Consider the following 5274-nt stretch of genomic DNA (forward strand, 5'->3'; position numbering starts at 1 on the left):
ACGTTCATATGTAGAAAGCGAACGTTACATCAAGTTAAGGATACTGGTTACTTTTGAAAGTGAGCACAGCATGGGTTTTGCATCGGTGTCTATGTATTTCCTAAACTAGATTGTGTGCACATGTACACAGTTCAAGGTTGTGTATTGTGTGTGCTCCTCTCCTGCAGTTGTTTCCTTGGGGTTGTGCGGAGGAGGGAGGTAATTAGGGTGCTTCGTTCATGGGGTTTGCTTCTCATTTTGTTTTCTGCCCTGATTCTCAGTGGGCTCCTTTCTGATCTCGTCTGAAATCTCATCATGCCTGACAAGTTTTCTCACCTTCCCCGTTTTTCTTCTTTACCATTCGTTACTACCTATCATATGTATTTTACTTATTTGTCTTGTTTGTTGCCTTTTAACCCTATCAAAGTATAAGCTCCAGGAGGGTTGGGGGACTTTTTGTTCTTGTTCCTTGTTGTATGCCCAACACTAAATCAGTGCCTGGCACATAGTGGGCTCTTGATAAGTACTTGTCACATAAGTAAATATATAAACAATTGATTAAACAAACATTTGGATAAAAATATCCTGCTTCTTGCTATTTCTGTGTTATAGCCTTAATCAACTGTTTTATTGTAGCCATATTAAAAAAGAAACGAACTATATGACAATTTCACACTCTTTTTTTCTTTAAAGATTTTTTAAATGTTTTTTATTTATTTTGAGAGAGAGTGAAAGAGCGTGAGTGGGGGAGTGGCAGAGAGAGGGAGAGAGAATCCCAAGCGGGCTTCATGCTGTCAGCAAGGAGCCTGACACGGGGTGATCCCACCAGGCGCGAGATCATGACCTGAGCCGAAATCAAGAATCGGACGTTTAACTGCCTGAGCCACCCAGGCGCTCCTTGGTTTCACTCTCTTACTGTGGAATGGTGTTGGGAGTACCAAGCCAGAATTTACGGAGGTTCTCTCTGCTGTTACTGCCACCTTCAAAATCACTTTGTGCGATGTGATTCCTTCTTGTGGAAAAGAATTAAAAAGTAGTAAGAACAACTTGAGTGCAGAGTGAGCTCTATTCCTAGTAATGAAACCCCACCCCACCTCCCCTACCCCCCAAAATGCATGTTTCTTATCTGGCACCTGAAAATCTGAGTTATTTCCATTGTCTGATAAATCATGTTTTTTATCGCTATGAAATACAGACAAGGGTCTGTTGATGATGGACGGTAGAATACTGGATTAGAGAGGGCCCATCTCAGTCTCCCTGGGGGTTATTCCTTGCTATCCAGTTTGACTCCTGCTTCAAGGACAGGAATTCTGGGAAGTTTTATAGAGGGTTTGTAGTGGGAAAGAAAAGTCCCAGAGACTCTTGATGTTTAAGAACCACATTTGTTGTGGGGCGCCTGGGTGGCGCAGTCGGTTAAGCGTCCGACTTCAGCCAGGTCACGATCTCGCGGTCCGTGAGTTCGAGCCCCGCGTCGGGCTCTGGGCTGATGGCTCAGAGCCTGGAGCCTGTTTCCGATTCTGTGTCTCCCTCTCTCTCTGCCCCTCCCCCGTTCATGCTCTGTCTCTCTCTGTCTCAAAAATAAATAAACGTTGAAAAAAAAAAAAAAAAAAAAAAAAAAGAACCACATTTGTTGTTGTTGTAGTGATTCATAAATGAGTTTACCTGTGGATAGGTGTCATAGGTACAACTTTAGATATAGGCTATACACAGATTTCTTTCTTCCTTAGGCTAGGAAGTAACTCTATCCCATTCTATTTAACAAGTGGACTGATGCTGTATTCTCTATGTCTTTGACTACAAAAGGATCTCCATTTGTAACTAACATTTACATTCTGTAATTGAAAAGAAAGCATATTCACAAGCATGTATTTTCTCATTTCTGAGACTTTTAGAAAGGGAAAATGGTTTTTTATTTGTGGCCTATGAGTAAGATTATAAGATATTTTAAAAAACCCAATAAATAGGGGCGCCTGGGTGGCGCAGTCGGTTAAGCGTCCGACTTCAGCCAGGTCACGATCTCGCGGTCCGTGAGTTCGAGCCCCGCGTCGGGCTCTGGGCTGATGGCTCAGAGCCTGGAGCCTGTTTCCGATTCTGTGTCTCCCTCTCTCTGCCCCTCCCTCGTTCATGCTCTGTCTCTCTCTGTCCCAAAAATAAATAAACGTTGAAAAAAAAAAAACCCAATAAATAAAAAACAATACAAAAAATCCCGTCACATGCTTTAGTTCTGAGCCTGGCTGGATGCGTGGGGATTTGAAAAGAATAGCTACGAGGAATAGGAGGGAAGGAAAAGAAAGGAGGGAGTATTTGATTTCAAGACACTACTTATTTTTTCCCTGCTTCCAACTGGAGGCAAGCTCTTTCCAGAGAGAGTTACAGAGAAATCTGTTATAATGAGTTAAGGGCAAGTCATTTCATTCTTGGTCATCTACGACAATTCCGGCACAAGGAGGGGATCAGAGCTGGATTTTAAAGTTCAGAGTAGAAATGGATGAGGAAAATAGCAAATAGCCAGCCAGGGAGAGAGCCGGCAGATTGTTAGTAAGGGACTGGATCAAAGACTGTACAGGAATAGGGTTACCGCGACCAGGCCGTCCTGCCGAGTGTCCAGAAACCAAACTATCCACAACAACAAAACCAAAGTCAAGCCTAGAGCGCTGGAGTTCTTGGAAGCACACGTGGAGATGTGGACAGAAGGATGATGTGATGACAACTATCCTTTACAAAATACAACAATTTAACAGCTTGAGTAAATGACATTGCGATCCTCCCAAATGCTGTCCTGGCTTCTCTGTCATTTTTAACTGCTCAGCCGTTCAAAGTCTGCAGCCGCTTGAAGGTCACTTTTTCAGTGGAGGCCAAGTTGAAGTTGAAGCCAAGTCTCTGGAAATACAAGCAACTAGGTCTTTTCCGCAGGGTGCGGGGTGGGGGGTAGATGGGGGGGGCAGAGGGGGGGGCTGCCAGCAGTGCTCCAATGCCTTGAAGCCCCCGGGGCTCAATTTTCTCTGGCTGTCACTCCCAGAGTCTAATGAGCACTGAACCTACAAGATCCAGACCCTTCCCTCATCTCTACAGGGGTGAGCTCTTCATGGAACAGCCATACACCTGAGTTTCCACTCTTTCTTCCCTCACGTGGCACCACTGAGCCCTGGACCTTTCATCTGGAGTCTGCGGGACTGGCCCCAGAATGGGACTATTCTGGCTTCCGGGAGTTTTAGAATTGACAAACACTGATCTCTTGCTCCTAGAGGAGTTGAGGTGGCCGAAAGGTATGGGCTGAGTTCCACTCAGATCATCGAATTCCTGAATTGTCCAGACCTCCGAATTTCGAACAACCAAACAAATTGGTGTCGTTGGTTTCTTCAAGATAATCTGGGGACAACTGCCTAACAATCGAAAGAAGTTGGAGTTGTTTTGGAGTTCTTGATTGCTTGTGGTAGGCAGAATTCAAAACGTGCCCCATGATCTTTGCCCAGAGTGACTCTCATGGTTGTGTTGTCTTTGGGCACAGTTGACCTTCAGATAGGGAGATGATCCCAGAATTTTGAAGTGGGCCCAGTGTAAACACACGAGCCTTTATAAGCAGAAGAGAAATAGAGCTCAAGTCAGACCGAAGCTAGAGTAGATGGGAGTCTGTGGCTGCTCAAGAAACAAACCATCATATTGTGGGAAGGGCCATGTGACCGGAGAGGATAGGTGTCCTGTAGAAGCTGAGGTTGGTCCCCTACCTGACAAACACCAGGAAAAGAGGGACTTCAGACCTCCTGTGCAAGGAGCTAGAATCCTGCCTGCCAATACTTTGATTTCAGCCCAGTGAGACTCTGAATCAGGCTGTGCTGGGTTTTTTTTAATTTTTTAAAAATATTCATTTATTTTTGAGAGAGAGGGAGACACAGAATCTGAAGCAGGCTCCAGGCTTTGAGCTGTCAGCACAGAGCCCGACACAGGACTTGAACTCACGAACTGCAAGATCATAACCTGAGCTGAAGTTGGTTGCCTAACCGACTGAGCCACCCAGGTGCCCCCAGGCTGTGCTGATTCTAATATCAGCCATGCTGGACTTCTGGTCTACACAATCGAGAGACAATACATTTCTTAAACTGCTAACTTTGTGACAATTTGTTATGGCATGCAAACAATTCCTTACATCAAATTAAATTCCAGTTGGAGCAGTGATGAGTAAATATAATTACAAAATAAATTACATCTGTACAATAAGTTATCATAAAACCAAACGAAAACACAAACTGGGAAAAAAATATTTGGCACACAGGTTGAGAGTCAATGGTGTAATTAACCTAATACTTAAAGAATGTACATAAAATCAGGGTGAATTCTAAAGATGCTTCATCTCACCCATAATAAAATGAACTCAAAACTATGCAAGTTACTATCTTTTCACTGATCACAGTAGCAAATATCGGAAAGGTTTTGTATGGGGGTGAAAGAACAGGCATTTTTATTTAATCCTGTTTGTGATGTAAATCGTTTGCTCCTTTGAAGAACAATTTGACAGTCTGTCAGAATTTCAAATGCACATATCATTAGCAAGTCTACTTTTGCAAATGTATCCTGAACATACAAACTCATAAGTATGTACCAAGATATCTATACAGGGCTACCATCACCGCTCTAAAACTGTAGTGCTGAATGTGCTTTAGAACTTAAAATTGCCTGCATTTTAGAAAGATAAGTCTGTGCATACAACACAGTATTTTTTTTTTTTTTTTGCAACAACTCCAGTGGGAGTTGGGATAACAACCTGTAATGAAACCCAGTAACATGTCAGCAAAAAGATCTATGAATTCACATTAAGTAGTATAAAGAGTATAAATAGCCTTACATTGGTTCAAGCTATAGTTTAGCTGCCAAATGAGTGTGCCAAAAATTTGAAGAGACTTGCATTTTTTAAAGCTGTTCGGGCTTCGGAATTGCAGACAAGGATTTTAGACAAGAACATTCATTGCAGCATATTTTTTTTGGTCCTGTAACAGCAAAAGAGGAGAAACAACTTAAACATCTTTATCTAGCCACGAGGGTACTGGGTAAAGAACGATGTCATAGCCATAAAAATGTAATGAAAATATTTAAAGTAATAAAATTATTAAAAATCCTTAAGTAAAAAGACTGTAAGGAGGTATATATGGGTTGATGTTATTAAGTGAATACAAAGATGCTGTGAAGTGTGTATATTTTGCTTCCATTTGTGTTACACGCGCGCACACACACACACACACACACACACAGAATCTCGAAGGACAGAAAGAAACCAGGATTTTGTGACAGTGACTGGTTTTT

Source organism: Puma concolor, chromosome E4, assembly GCF_028749965.1.
Source record: "Puma concolor isolate L17-30 chromosome E4, mPumCon1.1.hap2, whole genome shotgun sequence".
In the NCBI taxonomy this organism is placed as follows: Eukaryota; Metazoa; Chordata; class Mammalia; order Carnivora; family Felidae; genus Puma; species Puma concolor.